Source organism: Cavia porcellus, unplaced genomic scaffold (assembly GCF_034190915.1).
Source record: "Cavia porcellus strain 051 isolate PalLab524CR breed Dunkin Hartley unplaced genomic scaffold, mCavPor4.1 scaffold_22, whole genome shotgun sequence".
Lineage (NCBI taxonomy): Eukaryota > Metazoa > Chordata > Mammalia > Rodentia > Caviidae > Cavia > Cavia porcellus.
In genome coordinates this window covers 6,775,674-6,794,737 of record NW_026947505.1, presented here as the reverse complement: position 1 = coordinate 6,794,737, position 19,064 = coordinate 6,775,674, and the positions used below count along the sequence as shown (strand labels likewise).

General features: G+C 36.3%; 1 long non-coding RNA gene across 2 annotated transcripts in view; it reads right to left on the bottom strand.

Annotated features, from left to right (window-relative positions):
• Positions 1-19,064, bottom strand: part of LOC134472218 (uncharacterized) — a 52,474-nt gene that overhangs the window by 16,838 nt on the left and 16,572 nt on the right. The window contains exons 2-3 of one of the 2 annotated variants that reach the window (XR_010042108.1): positions 5,095-5,270; positions 2,444-2,617 (exon numbers count right to left, since the gene is read on the bottom strand). This is a non-coding gene — a long non-coding RNA (uncharacterized LOC134472218). Of the gene's footprint in view, positions 1-2,443; positions 2,618-5,094; positions 9,576-19,064 lie in introns of those variants that run through there. The other variant, XR_010042107.1, reaches the window with a different exon arrangement.

The following is a 19,064-nucleotide window of genomic DNA, read 5'->3' as shown; positions in this document are numbered from 1 at the left end:
AATTGGTTTTATAATGTTCTATTTTTGGTTTGATTTTGCTATGCCTAATTGACTGGACAACTATTGTGAAGTTAAAGAGATATACCATAGTACCTATTACTACTATCCCAGTATCCTACTGTGAAATCCTGTACCAATTTCTCTGCATTGTCTTGATTGGCTTTGTTCTGTCTTGTGCTATTGCATTTTTACTACTTTCAAAATAAAATTAAAAAAAAAAAAAAAACAGTACCCAACTCTGAGCAGACTTTTGATAAAAAATGTGTCTAATAACAGGATCAACAAATGACTGAGATGAATGAGTTTATTACTATTTACTTCTACTATTACTTTTAAATTCCTCAAGAAAACATGCATTTGGTTCTCTTTAGGCTCAAGAGATGACACTGTATTGCATTAGGTTGAGCCACCACATAACCTGCTCTAAGTTATAAATTAGGCACTTTTAATAGTTGGATAAATTGTTCATCTCTTAGTGCCCTAATTTGTCAGTGGTGTGAAAGAACTGACAAGCTTTCCAAAGTCCCTTTCTTATGACTACCATCAAGTTGCTAATAATAGAATTTAGCACCTTGTGTTTTATACAATTAACTCCCGTTGTCTTTTAAACCAAATGCTCTTTTCCTAAAGAACTTCAATTTGAAAAGTAATTTCTTAAAAGTATCTGACCAAACTCTTGTATCAAAATGCATAAGTAATTGACAAAAGTCAAATTATTTATCTTGCCCCCTAGGGCATAAAAAGAAGGGCTTTGCACCAAAAACACATACATGATTTACACACACAGGGATATCAGTGCGTGTACGTAAGAACATATTAACATTAACGGCCCAGGAGGTTTTCTGCATAATACAACTCAGAAGTGGCAAAATTGGTCCAATAGTGGGAATTCCCTCATCCTGGAAATCTTTATGAACACAATAATATCCCCACATCACTTCTTGCCTAAGAGATTAAAAATAGCCTGGTAAAGAATGTGAAGCAAAATAAAGGTCATAGCTCCTGTGTGGCACACTCTAGCAACACCACAGGCTGGGGTGCTGGTGTCATATTCATGGGGACACATTCTTGTGGCTGACACAGTGCTTCTAGGTCATTTGCTCTGAATGAAAAAGGATTTTCCATATGGGTTTTCACAATGTATGTTAGAATTTGGTTACATATTTTATCCAAACTATGAAAAGTCAGTGGTAGCAATTCAATAAGCTAGGAACGGTCTAAATGACATGCTTACTTTTTCACAAGTGCATTATGAGGAAACACTCCTTAAACCATCTCTTTAATGCTATGTTAGGATTTATTTCAGAGTTATTTCCACAAACCTTCCCCCCACAGCAGTATAGCCCCTTTGCTCTCCTCCCCTCTTTCCAGAAACACTGTATCCCCAGGAGACAAGAAGAAAATGAACATTATCAGAGTGGAGGAATAAAGAAGTCTTGTGTAGAAATAACTTGAGTGTCTCAGATGGTCTCAGCGTAACTCACAGAAGGAAGACATTCAATTCTACAAGTCTCTAATAAAAATGTGAGCAGTCAGAGAGCTCATCTTTCTCAGATTTACCTCCTTTCTCCCAGGTCACTTTGTGCTCTTAAGAACGTGATTTCCCTGGCTGTGTCTGGAGCAGATGTTGCTTTATTGTTTGCTAACATTATGCTAACATTACACTCACAAAACAGTCTGCAGAGCCTGACTTCTGTCAACACAGTCTAGCTATAACGCAAGCTGGAGATTTTTCCCAGCCCTAGTCAGTGAGTCCCTTTAGGCAAATTGCTTAACATCCACATGTATAAGCTGGGATCTATAATAATATATATCTGAGATCTTCAGAGGAAAGATCACCTTCCTTTTTCTCAAACTCTTTGCTCTCAGGCACCTGCCTTCTTACTTTTCAGCAAGGAAAAAGCACCATTATTCAAAAATAACCATCCTGGTTTAGTGAATAGAGTGGATAAAAACTTTCCTAGAATTTTTTTTTTACTGGACCCACACTGAGCTACATTACCGTCCCTTTTTTATTTATGAATACAAGATCTCATTAAGTTGTCTGGTCTGGCCTCAAACGTAGAGTGCTGTCTCTCCTGCCTCAGCCTCCAGAGTAGCTGGGATTATAATTGTGTACTACCAGGTTCAACTAGGCTCTTGCATTGTAAGTGTCCCTTTATAGATTAAATACATGGCTCCTTCTTGAAATTCTACATATTTTCTCAAACTCAAATGTGTGTGTATTCAAAGACAGATTATTAAGATATAATTGTGAAGACAGAGTACATTATATGTTGGGAGCCACCACATTGCCGAGCCGCCGCATATAGCGATCATGCGGCCTGTGGTAAAGAGTAAAGCCTGAGTTAGATTACCCCTCCCATCGAGCACGTTAGTTTCCTGCTTACCGCGTAAACAACCCGCTCAATAATATGTTAGCCAATCAGCTTGCCTTGCTTACTTTAATATGATTGGACACTGTATCCGTATATATACTGGTGCCACCCCTGGGGGGAAGTAGAAGCCCGGAAGGAGCCGCGGAGAGCGGACCGGTAGAGGCTTCGGAGCGAAGCACGGAAGGAGCCGCGGGGAGCGGACCAGAGGAGGCTTCGGCTGGGAGCGATCCCAGGGCAGGCTGTACGGAGAGAAAATAAAAGAAAAGGTTGTCCACTGCCAGACTTTGTCGTGTGTCCTTCCTGCCGGCCGGGAGCGACATCGACAATTATACATTTGTTTTATCCATATATACATATATATAGATATAGATACATATCTATATATATCTTACTTTTCTGCCTGAACTATTTTTGGTCTGCTGAGCAAAATAAATGAATGCCTTACTTATGCGTCTCTTTCATTTATTTCCAGAAGACAAGAGAAGTTAGAGAAACGTAGGAACATAGAGTGGGAGTCATGGGGGAAAGAGAAGATATGACTATGGCCCAGAGAAAGACAAACCCACAGCCCTACTCATAAGTTTTTTCTCCCAGAGTAGTAAAGTCCTACATTCCTGTAATCGCAGGACCTGAAATGCTGAGGTAGGAGATGGCAAGTTCAAGGTCAGCTTGGACTAGACAGTGAGTTCAGAGCTAGCCTGAACTACAAAGTGAGACCTCGCCTCAGAATACAAAACAAAACAACAATAAAAACATTCTGAACAGTTTAACCTAGTTTTACTTCTTTAAATAGTAACTAGAGAATATATGTCTATCTGCTTAAATATTTTTCAAAAATAGCAGACTATATTGAAAGAAATCAAAAGAGAGAAATGTTTAAAATGTACACAACCATGAAAGCCCTTGCATCCAAAATATTAAAGAACTCCCCAAAACAGATGAGAAAAACCCAATAACTCAATAACAAAACAAGCAAGTAAAAAGACGTTTAACTAAAGAAAAAAATCATGAATCACCAATAAATGCATAATTTGAAGCTCAACATTTTTAGAAACATTTTTAGTAACCACAGAAAATAACACTAAGTCAACAAGATCACTTTCCATGACTACTAAATTAGTAAGAATTTGGAAATCTATTCCAAACTTTGGAGAAGATGTAGAGCAACAGGAACTATCACTCATTGTTGGTAGGAGTATGAACTGGTTACTGATTTTGGAAAACAATCTGGCATTATCTACTGAAGTTCCAGATGTGCACATTGCACAAGAATGTCTCTGATGGCCAAGAGACAATCTGGCTGCTCATCAAAAGGGGAAAAGTAGGTAACAAATGGTGAACTTGTACAGTTAAAGACAGTCAACCCTGCCTGCGGGTTGACTGTAGGTTTCACACCCATAGATTTAACCGAGGACAGAAAACATCAGAGAAAAAAATTGTGTCTATATCAAACATGCACAAACATTTTCTACAATACAGGATAATGACTATTTACATAGCATTTACGTTGCATTATCTATAAAAGTACTCTAAAGATGACTTCACGTATACTGTAGGATATGTGCAGAATATATGCAAGTTTTACTCCACTGTGTACAAAAGATTTGTCCATGCACAGATTTTAGTATCCTCAGGATCCAAGAACCAGTCTCCTAGGGATACTGAGGGACAACTATATTTTAATCTGTGCAACAGATATGCATAAATCCCACAAATAAAATTCTGAATAAATAATCAAATCACAAAAGAAAACATAGAATACATATCTTTCATGTATAAAGTTCAAAGACTTGTAAAATATTATTTTATTAGGGCTATATATATACTATATGCATGTACTATTATAACATACATATATGTATATGAAAGAGTATGTGCATGAATGTATTTATAAAAACATCAAAGAAAAAATTATAAACACAAAAGTTAAGATAGTTGTTACCTCTGAAATGAGGGAACGTAAGAAGTAACTCATAGGAAATGTCAAAGAGATTAGGAAAGTTTTCTTTCTTTAGGTAGTAAACAAAGAAGGAAAACAATGCATTGTTATTTTACTTATTTTATAATTATTTTATTTGTATAAAACATTTCATACACTATAAGCAGCTAATGAAGTACACAGAAGTTGTTATTACCAAATACCTTTGGCAGAAACTATTTGGATAAAGATCAAAAATGTGTAACACACACTATTTAGCACTCTTCTATTAACCTATGGGGAAGATGTGTCACCCAGCACGGGCTTAGAGCATTCCTATTACTGTGCATGTTCCGCATAGCTGTGAAGTTGTTGAATCAGTACTAATCACTGGTCTTACAGCTCTGCTTTGAGTCTTCTAGAAATCACCCCACCCACAATGTTAGACAGACTCTCCAAAACATGTTTCCCAAGTGCTATGAGGCCAAAAATTACTTGGCACAAGGAAAATGATCCAATGAACACCAGGTCCAAAATATTCTGTGCTTTTAAAAGCTCAATTACAAAACTGCAGAAAGGGTGTGATTAGGTTTTCTCCCTGGAAGATGTGTTAATGCATGGCCATAAAGAAAATGAACAAACTGAACACTATTCTGTGCCAAGTAGAGTCCAAAAATATGTAGATCCTAAAACTTTCCAAGTGACAATTAATGGAGCTCTAGTTGGCTCCCTTTCTTATGTTCTGGGCCAATCTGCCCTCCTTGTGGCCTCCATGCCTCCTTCTCTAATGACACTCACCTCTGTCACTATCGCCAGGTGTTCCTGTCAACAGATTATTAGTGGCAACGTCGAGACTGTCCAACAATTGTCAGCGGGCCGGCATGTATCTCCCTCACTGAAACGCTAGATCCATATACGTATCAGACAGAAGATAATTCATTCCCTACTGAAGACAATCAGGAGCTCTTCTTTTCCTGAAATACATTGCTTTGGAGATGTTTTTTATCCATTTCTGGTAGTCTTTAAAACAGAGTTACAAACGTCTTAACTCACACAAATCTGTCCTCAGTTACAACTTAATTCTAATCAAATGCTGATCAAACATGCCAAAATACTCTTGCATATTACCAGTGTCATTTCATCCTTGTCTCAGAGCTACCCAAGGAGGAGGTCTTCTCTCAGACTTCTGTGACAAAGAACTAGAAATGAAACTTAACAGATTAGCCTGTTATTTAAATAACCTTTTTTTCTCTGAAATTATTCCAAATCCTTCATATATTTTAATGCCCACAGAAGACTATCTATAGAACTTTCCCTCCTGGGTCAGTCTCCATTTCTCCCTGAAACCAAGGGTCAGTGTCCTGTTATGACTTACTTTAATCTCCACATATGTTTTGATGATTGAATTTATACTGTATTCTTTCAATCTAGAGCTAGTTGACTCAAGTCTAGGAGTGCAGCTGTATACTTATGATACTGAAAGTAATCTCTAAATATATAGGGTAAAGCAAATCTTTGAAGAATTACTACAGTAATAAAAGTCTGGTTGAAGTTTAAAGAATGACACAGAATATTATAATACAAAGTATCTGTGAAATTTTCTATGTGAGAACACTTTAATAGTCTAATACTAAGGAATAAAATGATAACAGCATAAAATCAGAATAGGGCTACATCATTTATGCAAGTATTGTCATAGTACCAAGAATCAGAAGCCTAGGGAAGCCTAATCTGTGTGGTCATATGGAGCACTGACTGGGGAAGATCAACCCGTCTCTCTTCCAGTTTCTTCAGAGCTAAATGGCATTAATAACTCTATCTACCTGCTAATGAGATGGAATAAATTCATAAGGTGATGTTTATGAAGCACTCAAATTGCTTTCAATGGGAGATTCTATGTAAACACAATCCCATATCTTCTGTTACCACACTCCACTTGTAGCAAACACCACTTTACACCCTAAAAATGAGAAGTTACCTTTCCAGCACCATCCTATTTGTAGTTAGCTTGCTCTGAGAAATAAGATGATATAAATAGAGATAAAATTTTAAGTATATCTGAGATATATGATACCCCATTCAATATTTTCCCCACAGATTGCCTCCCTAAGTAGTATTTTAACACCAATAGTATATTTTTAACTGATGCCCTATTTTCAATCTCTCTAATTGGAATCATGTATTAGTCAACAGTGTTTAGAAAAATGTGGCACCACATTGACTTTCTCACTTGACTGAAAAAGAGATGTTAATTAATAAAATGAGACTAAGGTATATGAAAAAAGAAAAAGGTAAAGTTGTTTGTAAAGAATAAGGAAACTAAACGTCACATCACCGCCACTGTAAGATGAAAAGTGGAAATAAAGAAGCTTATGGTTGGTTCCAGACTCCTGCCCCACAGCTGTGTTCTGAGTTGCACCATGGATCTGATGTCATCCCAGATGATTACATGGTCCTATGGCCTTTCTCTCCACCTTCAGAAATTTCTGACACTTCTTGCCTATGTCTCAAAAGACAGGAAAATCACCTATGGGGGCACAATTCATCCTTAATCTTAGAGACCTTTTTTTTTTTTTTTTTTTTGATACTGGGAATCAAACTCAGGACCTTGCACTTGCCAGGAAGGTGCTGTACTGCTGAGCTATAACCCCAGCCCAAGATTTTTTAAATGAATGAATCTTAAGCATCTTATTCCAATAAAAATTGCACTAGAAAAATTGACTACTAAATATAATTTCAACAAAACATTGTAAGTATTTCCCTTCATTAGACCACCTCTCCCACTACACACTTGAGATATTGGAAAGATACGAGGAATTGACACAAATGTCAGACATGGATGTCAAAAATGGCACAATGGATAGTTTATATCCATTTAGATTTAGTAGTAGTTTGTTAGACTTTAGTATTAAGGATTATGCTCCTTGCTTTAAGTAATACAAATATGATCTAGTTAAAACCTCATATGGAAGAGTGTCTTCCATAAGTGCAGATAGGATAGGAAAGAGAGGTAAAATAGTGAAATAGTACATAATGAATATAATGAAAGGAATGCCAAGGAGGAGTATAAGATGCATTGTGATGACTAAAGAAGAAGAGGTGGCACTGGATTAAGGTATAAGGAAAATCTTCATGGAGAATATGTATTTGAAATGGACCTTGAAATAGTTAGAATTGTATTTTTTTAAAAAGGATAGTAGAAGAGAGAAAACATGATACAAATGTAGAAAAGAGTCATTTTTACTTACATACGGCAGCAAGTAGACAAGTCTAAAGAGACTGTAGAATACTTGCACTAGAGTGGACAGTAGAGATGGGAATAGTGAGGTTACTACAATGAGCCTTGAAGATTACAATAAAGATTAAGAACCTGGTCACACAGTCCAGGCTGGGAATCACCAAGTTTTTAAGCAGAAACTTAATAGATATGCTGTAGCTCAAATAATTTGACCATCATTCTACAGGCCAATTATTTTTTTTAAAAAGTAGTTAGTGAGCAGATAGACTTGCATAAAGCTTTTGCAACATGCAAGGGAAGAAATAATGGAGTGGTGGCAGTAGGAATGCAAGAGATGCCATGGGTGGAGCCCAGAAAACACACTCTGAAAGTCAGGTGTTCAGGCAACAAGTTTACTAACGGCACTCCCAGAAACTCCTTTCAGGCAACATGGAAAAGTAGGCCTGTGTAGAAATTAAACCAGAACACAGGAGCAACAGAGGACAGAGCCAATTCTATGTGAGATTTAAAACTGGATTGGCCCCTTGCGGTCTCAATGGGCCTCAGCCGTCATACTCAGTGGACTACATTAGATACGGGGGAAAGGAAGAATCTCGGCAGAAGTGAAATCTGAATGGATTAGCAGTTGGTAGGATGTGGAGGTAGAAGAGAAAGAAAAGTCAAAGCTAAAGTCAAGCTTTAGGAATACCCAGAAATACTAGGAATGAGGTGAAAGCTTGTTTGAGAGATGAGGGGCCAGCTTCAGTGGGGCACATTGATGCACTCCTTGTTTTAAGTCTAGAGAGTTGTTAAGTCACATCACATTTCTACTAATTCCAGTGCCATCAGGAACAATAAACAAAGCTACCTTAAGAATCATATGAACACCAAAGGCAGCGCAGGAAAATGCAAAAGGTCAGAAGGTGAGTCCTAACAACATGACAAAAAATTGGAAAGCAAGAGTTAAAATAAACATTCTTTGTTTAATGACAAAGCTCCATTCCTATAAGGAATTGTATGATAGGAATTATGATATTCGGAACAAAGGAATGGTCAAAGGAAACTCCAATTTGATGACTTTGGTTTTATTTGCAAAATTCTTACATGCAGTACTGAAATGTATAACAGAACATAAAACTGTAATACTATCCTGTATAATACAATCAGCAAAAATTACAGTACTGTACAAACAAAGGGTACTGTATAAGAAAAGACACTAAGTCTCTATAAACAAGATGTACAGAACTATACAAGAGAGAAGACACATCATAAGTCTGGACAGTCAGTAGAAAGGTAGGTCATTAAATGAGGAAGTCCTGTCTTTAGTTGTAGTTGATATGATGAAATCTCGGGAAATTCTTAGCCATTCAGTGATAAAATATAAATAATAAAATAACTCAGTAAGATATCAAGATATCAAAATAACATAAAAGCCCATAGCCTTCAAATATACAAATCTTAATCAATTAGAAGATAAAAGCTGTTTGCAAGGCCTACAAAAAGATAAAATGATCAGCAATAAACTCAGCAAGAAAAATATAACATTTACATAACTATATCATAAATCTCTGAAATATTTCTGACAAAGTAGATTTCATGAAACAGAAGTTTCCTCTTTCTGTGGGGTAGACTCAACATTACAAAGATATCAATGATGTGTACTCCAATAAATGTATAAATTTAATGCAATCCCAATAAACATGTAATAAATCTGTGTAGTTAGCCAAGATGACTCTAAAATTCATGGAAAAACCAAATATGCAAGAATAACTAGCAAACTACCAATAAAAAAGTAATGAGGGAAGAACTAGCTCCACCAAACATGAAAGCACACTGTAAAACTTCTGCGAGAAGGAAAAAAATATTGTGCTCTAATGTGGGCAGAGAGATAGGCTGTGGGATGGAACACAGCGATGAAAGTAGGTTATAGGTCAGCAGGGAAAAGAAAGACTATTAAATAGTGTTGAGGAAAATATAACTATTTGAAAGACAGATATAACTAGATCCACAAAAATCAATTTCAAATATATTATATTATATATCTGAAACTTCAAATATATAACCCGTGTAAAACAAAAACACAAAATCTTTCAAGAAGTAGAAAACTTAGATGAATATCTTTAAATCCAGTGTGGGAGAAACCTCTGATTCAAATCCAGATATGAAACAATATAATAAGCATATCTAAATATTTAAAATATTATTTAAGAAATAAAGACACTAAAGTACCCAGTGCTGATCCCGGAGTGTCATGATGTGAAATCTAGCAATACTATTATTCTTTGTTCAGAATGATCTTAGCCTGCTTTAGTTTGTTTAATATAAACATAAATGAAGATATGGATAACGCATGTATGTTTAAGTGTATAGGATTGACAACCATGTTACTAACTTTTTGTTGGATAGTTGAACAGAACTGTTTGCAGTCTCGCTGTTTTAATTCCTACTTCATATATTCCACTTTTGTATCTTGAACAACTATTTGTAAAAGGACAGTATGTAAACACCAACTAGTGATTTCTTACTGTTTATTTTTTCTCTGAATGTATATATTATTTCTACCCATTTTCTGTTTTGTTTAGTCTTTCATTAAATAATTTTTTAAAATATTATTTTAATCATGTGATATAGCAAAACAGGAAGTCAAATCTAAAGTCAAAATACAAATGCCAAACAGAATGAAAATATGTGAAACATTTATCATAAGCACTTAATCAACCCAATGTATTTACCTCTAAAAGTGCCTGAAAGGAAATAACCAAAACTCTCATGGGAATGTAAGGAAAGACATACACAGACAGTTCACCTTCTCGCCCATCCAAAAAGGTTCTAAAGGGATACAAACATATGTAAAGCTGTTCAGCTTCATTCATAATAAGAGAAATGCAAATCAAAACTACACTAATCATATATAGAGTTATTTCTCACTTATCAGATGGGCACAAATTCATAACTTGACAACACATTCCTTCATGTCTTGCTGGTAGAAATGCAAAACAGTATCATTTCCCATACCATGCAAAATGATATGGAAGAGAAATGAGCAAAATCTACCAAAACTATGTGTGCATTTACCCTTTGACCCAACAATCCCAGTTATAGGAATTTATCTTAAATGTGGACTTCCAAAACAGCATATGCACAGAGACATCCACTATGGAATTATTTTGTAGTATTAGCAAAATACATAAACAGTCTAAATGCTCACTCCTAAAAGATATTAATAATGAAACAGTTACACGATGAAATACCAATCAAAACACTAAGGAAAATTCCTATCAATTGGTTTGTAGGGGTTTCCAGGCGATATTCCTAAGTAAAAAAAAAAAAAAAAAGTCAAGGTTCAAAGAGAATATGGTATATTGTACCCTATGTTGTATATAAGACAAATAAGCTAGAAATTCATGGAAACAGTAACCTATAGATTGGAACATGATCAGGGGTAGGGACAGAAGTGAGATTTTACTGAACAAATATTTCAGAATGTTCATTTTTACTTTTGAAACAGGCAGATGTTTTATTTACTTAGAAAATAAAATTTAATTTTAAAGTAATAAAAAAGTGAATACAAACAAATGAAACAATATCAAATCAATGATCTAAAATGACAGCAAAATAAGTTAATCCCAGTAGCTTTTGATAACAGCAATCAGGATATATGTGTTCTCTTATCATAATAGCTCTTGGAGACTTTGCACATGTATACATGTACACACACACACACACAGAGAGAGAGAAAGAATGCACATTTGACTACATTTGCATACATTTTGTTTGTCACAGCTGGGGTAGAAGTTACTAGCATCTAGTTCCCAGAGGCCAAGAATGATAGAAAATATTGAATGACACACAAAACAACCCTACACAACAAAGAATCATCCAGCACAAAATGCCATGTGTGCCAAGAGTGAGAAACCAAGTATTAGTGGGAGAGAGTCTAAAGACCAAAAATAGCAATTCTAAGAAATGCTTGAACTCTACTATAGATCTGTTTTAAAAGCTACTGATGGAAGAATTTTGAAAAAAATTGGGATGCATTACAGCGTAGAGCAAATGAGCAAATCTATCAATATTTTTCAGAACAAAACCCTATAGGAGAAAGAAAAAATAAATATGAACTGAGAAAAAGTGAGGAACCCTTTCATTGCTAAGTATGAACTCCTAAGTTAGCAAAATTTGTACTTGAAAAGGCACAAAATAGTATGCTTCCGACAGCAAGAAGCACACTTTGTACCAGCTCACAGTTTCTTTTTCTTTCTTTACCTTTAGGGTTTTGTTTGTTTTGTTTTGTTTTTCTTTGTGGTCCTCAGGATTGAACACAAGGCCTTCACACTGAGATACATTCCCAGTGCTTTTAGCATTTTGAGAGAAGGTCTTGCTAAGTCACTAAGTCGCCAGCGCTGGGCTCAAACTTCAAATCCTCTTGCTTCAGCCTCTCAGTTTACTTGGTTTACAGGCATATGCCACTACTCCTTGCTCCCAGCTTCTAAATATCATTATTTGGGAAAAGGGGCCGGATCTTTTTAGGAAGCTGCTGACTGAAGGACTGAAGGACAGAGTGAGTCCAGTGAGCCATGCTAGAAACAAAAGGAAATGCTGACAGGCCAATGAAGTGCACGACTCCAGTAGCTGGCCAGAGTTTAAATAATGTGGTCATGGTATAGATTATAATACACTGAATCATAAAAAGAATCCATGAGTCCATATTGTTACTCAAAAAAAAAAAAGTGGGGGAGAAGTATGGAAATCCCTACTCACAGAAGAGTATAAACTATAGATAATGTATTAATATTAGAAATTCCACAATTTATAATTACCAATGCAATAATTGATTCAGGCAAGATCATAAATGAATACTAGTATATTGTGGAGCTCCAAAGTCCAAACAGTCTTAAAAATACTACACTTCATTTTCCTATTAATTACAAAGGGAAGAGCTCCCTTTGCCATTGTGAAATCTGGCAGACTTCAATAAGACCAGAGTCAAGCGTTCTGCTAACTCGCCAATATTAGGATAAACCAACATGATGCAATAGTAAGTAAGCAGCCTCGCCTGTGTAATACAAACACCATTCCTTAGGCAGCAAAGTGCAAGACTATACATTCTGGCTCAGGCAAACCTTGGTTCCTGGGTCAGCAAGAGGAAATAACCAAAAGAATAAAAAAGGGACATGATGAGATATTATGCATGAGCCTTCACTGAATATTTTAAAAAATAGTTTCAAAAGACATTACTGGGACAAGAAGCAATTTGAATATGGTTTAATTATTAAACACTATTACTTTAGGTTAAATTTATTTCTTGTGAAAATAGCCTTGTGATCATGTAGAAACATGTCCTTGTGTGCTCTCCTTGGCAGCACATGCACTAAAATTAGGAAAGTTCCTTTTTCCTGGGAAATATATGCTGAAGTATTTAGGAATAAGTCGCCACAAGATCTGTGACTTACTTGATCAGCAATGAATGCAACTTACTTAAAATACATATATTCTAGGTATATAGTATGAGAGAGAAAACACGTGTATCAAAGCCTTAACAACTGGTACATCTAGCCAAGGGGTATATCTAGTCTTGTCAGTTTTCTAAAGATTTGAAGTGTCTCATTTAAAGGAAGAGTGGTGGGCCAGGGCTACAACTCAGTAGCCTAGTGCCTGCCTGGCAAACGTGAGGTTGTGAGTTTGATTCCCAGTAGCAAGAAAAAAAGAAAAAAGTGGTTTAAAAAATTGAATCTATGAGTTGATAGAAAATAAATGTTTTATTTAAAAATTGATAAAGAGATGGAATGTAGTATTTATTCTGCCTTCCCTAAAAAAATTGTAATTCAGAGTAGAAAAGCCTTCTGTGTAATAGAGCACTCTAGTGAAGTAATGAATCTAGACATAATCATCAATCGACTGAAAAGAAAACGATCAGAACTAGTATATCATCTGATGGAAGCAGATAATACTATTGAAGTCATCTTGCCCAATTGGAATCAGTAATATGACTAAGTTTGTAGATAAAACTAGCAAAAGACTGGAAATAAGGAACATGGTAAAGTCACCTTGAGGATGATTTTATGTTTCTTCTTCATGTCTGGAAAGAATTTCCTAGCAGACATACAGGGAAAACACCCTTTTTCTTTCCTAATTAAATAGCATAGAAAAAATTGTATAGTAAGAGAGTGACAAGTTAAAAAGAACATAATATAGCAACCTATTTGAATGTATGAATCTTGTTGATACTAATTCGCACAAACTTGTTCAATATGTAAACAAGACTAGGTTATTTGACAATGTTAAGGAATTATCATTAGCTATTTGTGGACACGCTAATGGTTTTTGTGGGTTTTGGGGGGTTGTTTTGATTGTTTTTATTTGTGGTGCTGGGGATTGAAGCAAGGTCCATAAAGGCAGGCACTATACTATACGTTATAGTCCCTCTGCCCCAGAAAGTTTTATTATATATTCTTAAAAAGAATTCTTATCTCTTAGATATATATCTTGAAGTATTCATGGATGAAGTAATATAATTCTGGAAATTAACTTCAAAATAATACAGAAAGAGGCAGACAGTTGAGGTTGGTGAGGAATATGGAAGGGGCTCTTGGCATTAGTCTCTTTCCTTTTAAAATGGTTAACTGAATTTTTGTGAAGTAAAAACTACCTGAAAAAGTACAGTCAACTTAGATTTTTTAAAAAGGGAAGGCAACAGACGCTCTGTCCTTTTCCTTGTCTGTTTTAGTAAAAGCTTTTTCCTATATTCCTCCACATAAGCATCACTAAGTCATCCCATCACCTGCTGGGTACTGCAGAGATAAGCAGTGTCCTCTGGTGTCTAATTTTCTGGGTTCAAACTTAGTTTTGCCACTACACATAAGCCAATTAATCTCAAATTCCTTATCTCTAAAATGGGGTGACATTACATTGTCAAAGTCATAGAGCTGTAGTGAGTTTTAAACAATAGATTACCTTAAGCACTCAGGACACTCTGCACATAGTAGCTCAGTGTAACTATTGGTGCCTGTTACAAATAAGTGACAGGAAAAGATATGATCTTGGGTTTGCCTGACCAAAACTCACTATCTTCCACTATGCTGCCTTAAGAATTTGAGGTGTATATGCATATATGTATCTATTTTCTGTCAAAGCTACTCGATTCACCTTGTTGGGCATATCCTAAATTTTGTTTATGTATCAACAGCAAGGTTTAGGATCTGCCAACAAAGAGATTTAGAATATTAATTTAGGTGAATACTTAACTATTTTATTCTTTAAATATATATTTATTAAGCTTGGCTCTGCAAAAGATGCCAGGTATTTAATAGTTAAAGTAAATACAACCTGTTCTCACAAATTGAGTAACCAGAGGCCATGCTGGGAATTTCACCACATGGCTGAGTGAGAGGAAGAGGCTGTTGAGTAGGGTCAGACGGAAACCAAGCAGAGAGGTCTATCTTCCAATACTCTGGTATCTATCCAGAAATGAACATAACCAATTGAAAATGACTCTGGAAATTATCAACACTAGTATTTTCCAGTCAACAAGCAGATCCCAGCTTGGAAACTCCAGACAATAGTCATATATGTGTGAACCAGCCAATGAGAAGAAGTGTTTTCTGAAATCCTGTCCATTCATGGAAGAAATGTCCTAAGTTGGAAAATTAAAGGAAAGACTTCAATCTCAAGAAAAATGTCAAGTATAGGAAAGAATATATGGGTTCAACCATACCAGCAAGGCCCTGGTTCTGAGGGGTCTCTGGTCTCATCCAGAAGCAAGAAGACAATGGCATTATCAAGGTCAGTGCACAAACTGAGTTCTGAGGCCCACTCCGTGATGGGTGGGGAGAGGGAAGTCTCCCCACAACTCTGTTTCAGTGTTCATTTAGTCCTTCATCTTACACTTAACTAAATCATAACCATAACCAGACCCTGAGGCAAGAATTCATGTACAGAAGTTATGAAATTCTCCCAGGAAAAGCCAGGATTATGATGATAATGAGGAAAAGATGAAGAAGAAATCAAAGAATTTGGTAGAATTTCCATCCAAAGTTCGAGTCTAGCTTCAGCTGCATTCTACAGAAATTATGAAATACAGACTTTTGTCTCAGAGTTTGTTCCAACCGGAGGCCAGAAGGTAGTGCTTTCCGGCGCTTACATAAGAGTGTCCCTGGCTCACTGCTACACTGAGAGATCTACACTCCTGTCACTTCCAACTCATTGCACTTGTTTCCAAAGAGACTCACACAGTCCCAGGCCTGGCCTCTAAGAGAGTGTCAGATGCAGGTTTGCCAAAGCAGAGTAACACAGAAGCCTGTGAAGAGCATGTAGATCATTAAGAGCTCTGGGCACTGTACCATAATGTCTACCTCATCTCTGTACTCTAGATTCTGGGCTCAATGGTCAGTAAAGAATAATTGGAGGGCATGCCAACTGGCCTAGCCATTGTGAATATGCTGTAGATAATTAGTGTACACATTGCAAATTACTTTACACTTCAAAGTGTAATAGAGCCTAGCAGTTGATATGCTTAGGGACTCTGTGAGAGCTGACTTTGGAATGGGTAAACTGAACAACAGGTGCAGGGGCAAGCTATCACCCAGGTGTGCTGATTGGAGGGGTCGGGTCAAGTGTTCCGCTGACCTCAGCGCCATGGGGAACCCACATAGGCAAAATCTCAGCATCACAGCTCTCTCCTCCTTTCTTCAATATTTGAGAACAATAATCAAGATGAAGAAACATATTTCTCTAGTGAATTTCCAGGACATTTATAGAACCCTAAACATTTTCATAGAATCAGCACTCAATCTTCTAAACTTGACTCTGGTCATAAAAAAAGAAGCATGCAGATTATTAAGTCACTCTTTTTCCAGTATCTCTTGGATGCCTACAGTCTTTTTGTGCCTAAGTCATAAGATAATCCTAGATCTGTTCCCCTAGACACTCAGATGCTTCCTCATTTCTTCATATACACCCCTTGGAACTGGACACTGTCCCTATGATCACTACTAGTAAATGGGAGGTCCCTGACTTTTACACCAGAAGTTAGAAAGCAACCCATGATAGCAAAAGAATGAGTGTTTTAGTTTGTGTATACTTTTGAGACATGAGGAGCGGAGGTGGTGGTACTAGTTGAGGAAATCAAAGGATAAAAGATGGTCTGATGTAAGAGTTACCAACAAGACCAAAAGCCATAGATAGACTAGACAATAACAACCACCCAAGAGTGTACAGATGAAGGAAAAATGGTGATGTCCACAAACTCAAGTAGCTGAGGTCAAAAAAGTGACTCACGAAGACTCCAAAGCAAGCCAAAGAGGAGACCCCACAGCCACTCAACAGGGTGAATACTCTAATGAAAAGCCATTCCTTGGAACCGTATCAGTTTTTATTTATCATATAATGCCCCTCCACATGGGGAAGCATTCCAGAAGAAGAGTAGAGAGGTAGTAGTCTTGTTTAAATATCTTACTTTGCAGTTTTACAAAGAATGTGTCCTGCAACTACAGGGCCAGAGATAGGTGTTTTGAAATCTCCTTTTCCTTATGTTTTTATTCTGATTGGCTGATTCTTTTGAGTCATTCAAATCTCATGCATATGTTAACTCATCAGAAAAGACCTTCCCTAACCTCATTAGCTACCCCTATATTTTCTTTTTCCCTCAGAGCACTTACCATTACCTAACATAATTTTCCATATTAGTAATAAACTTAAGATCTATGAACACAGATTTTGTCTCATTTAGTTTTGTTTTCCTTTGAGCAGTGCTCTAGCAGTAAACACAGTACCTGGCTGGTGTTCAACAAGAAGGAGGGGAATGAATTAAAGACCATATAAACTGACGTGGAAGGTTGTCCATAAATCATTGCTGTGTGAGGAAAAACACATTGTAGAAAGAAATGTAGTTGATTCTCATTATTCATGGGCCCTGTATTTGTGAAACTGCCTGCTCACTAAAATTTATTAGTAACCCCAAATCAATATTCATGACGCTTTCTCAGTCACTCACAGACTGAATTCTAGCTGAGATTGAAGAACAAGGCAACACTCTGTTTTCTTGTTCTAGTTCATATATTGTAAGCAATGCTCCTTTTCATGGTCTTTTTAATGCCATGTTTTTTGTAGTTACTTTTGTCATTTTGAATGGTCCCAAACATAGTGTTAGAGTACTGTCTACTGTTCTTAAATGCAAGAAGGTCTTTGATATGCCTTACAGAGAAAACACATCAGAAAAGCTTTATTCAGGCAGAGGTTATAGTGCTGCTGACCATGAGTTCAGTATTAAACAGTTACCAACCTCCATTGAAAAAAGTATCTTTAACCTAAATACAAATGGAATAAGTGATTGATCAATTGATTGATTGATTGATTGAGAAAAATGTTAGAATCAGAAGCTCACAAGAACCTAATTCTATATTTCTCCTGGGCATAATGGTTCAGTATTCACTAATCAAGTTTTTATAACTTTCTATGTCTTAACTGCTGTGAGTAATGAGAATCAACTATATATAGTGTTCTGGATTTGCTGAAAAATATATAATAGAGACACATAGCCACTGGATTCAAACAAACTGTAACTGGAAAAGAAAGAAACTGGTCCTCCTATATACGCTTATATGGGAAGTATGGGAAGAGGGAGCAACAAGAAAGGGTCCTCGGCCCCCAATCCTGAAAACACTGATCCAGGAATGGTAAATGCAAAGAAGAATGAGAACAGAAAACATGCAATATCAGACATGACACCAATAGACTTAAAGTAATATATCCGGAGCCTCATAGATGAGTTCAAAAGTGAAGTATTTAACAAAGTAAAGCAAGCTATAAGTAGAATAGTTAGAGAAATGCTAAGCACCACCCAAGAAAAAACAGATGGTGGAATGGAAGAAGAGAAAAAAAGGGGAGAATTATTTGATGGACAAAATAGAGAAAACATAGAATACATGAAACAGATTCAAAGAGATTACCAGGAAACTAAAAACTCTATTGAAAACTGGCATAACAGCTTGAAAGAAACTAAGGATAAATTATCTGAACTGGAGGACAGATTTGTAATGTGGGAGCATGAAATGAAAAACTTCTTAAAAATAACAAGGAAACAAACAGCAATAATACAAAGGCTAGAAGATGATAAGAGGATCTATAATTTAAGAATTAAGAACGTAAAAGAAGTAGGGACACAAACAAATGAACTACAAAGGCTATTCACAGAAATAATCCAGGAGAATTTTCCTAATTTAGCAAAAGGTAAAGATACGCAGATGTATGAGGCATACAGGACCCCATCCACCTACAACCTAAACAGAGCTACACCCAGGCATATAATAATCACAATTCCAGAAACCCAATATAAGAACAGAATATTAAAAGCCATCAGAGACAAGAAACAGATCACTTACAAGGGAACACCCATCAGAATTACAGCAGACTTCTCAGCACAAACCATCAAATCACGAAGAACGTGGGGAGAAATAATTCCAGCTTTAAAAGATAATAACCTCCAACCAAGATTGATATATCCTGCACAACTGTCCCTAGAAATTGATGGAAAAACAAGGTGCTTCCAGGATAAAGA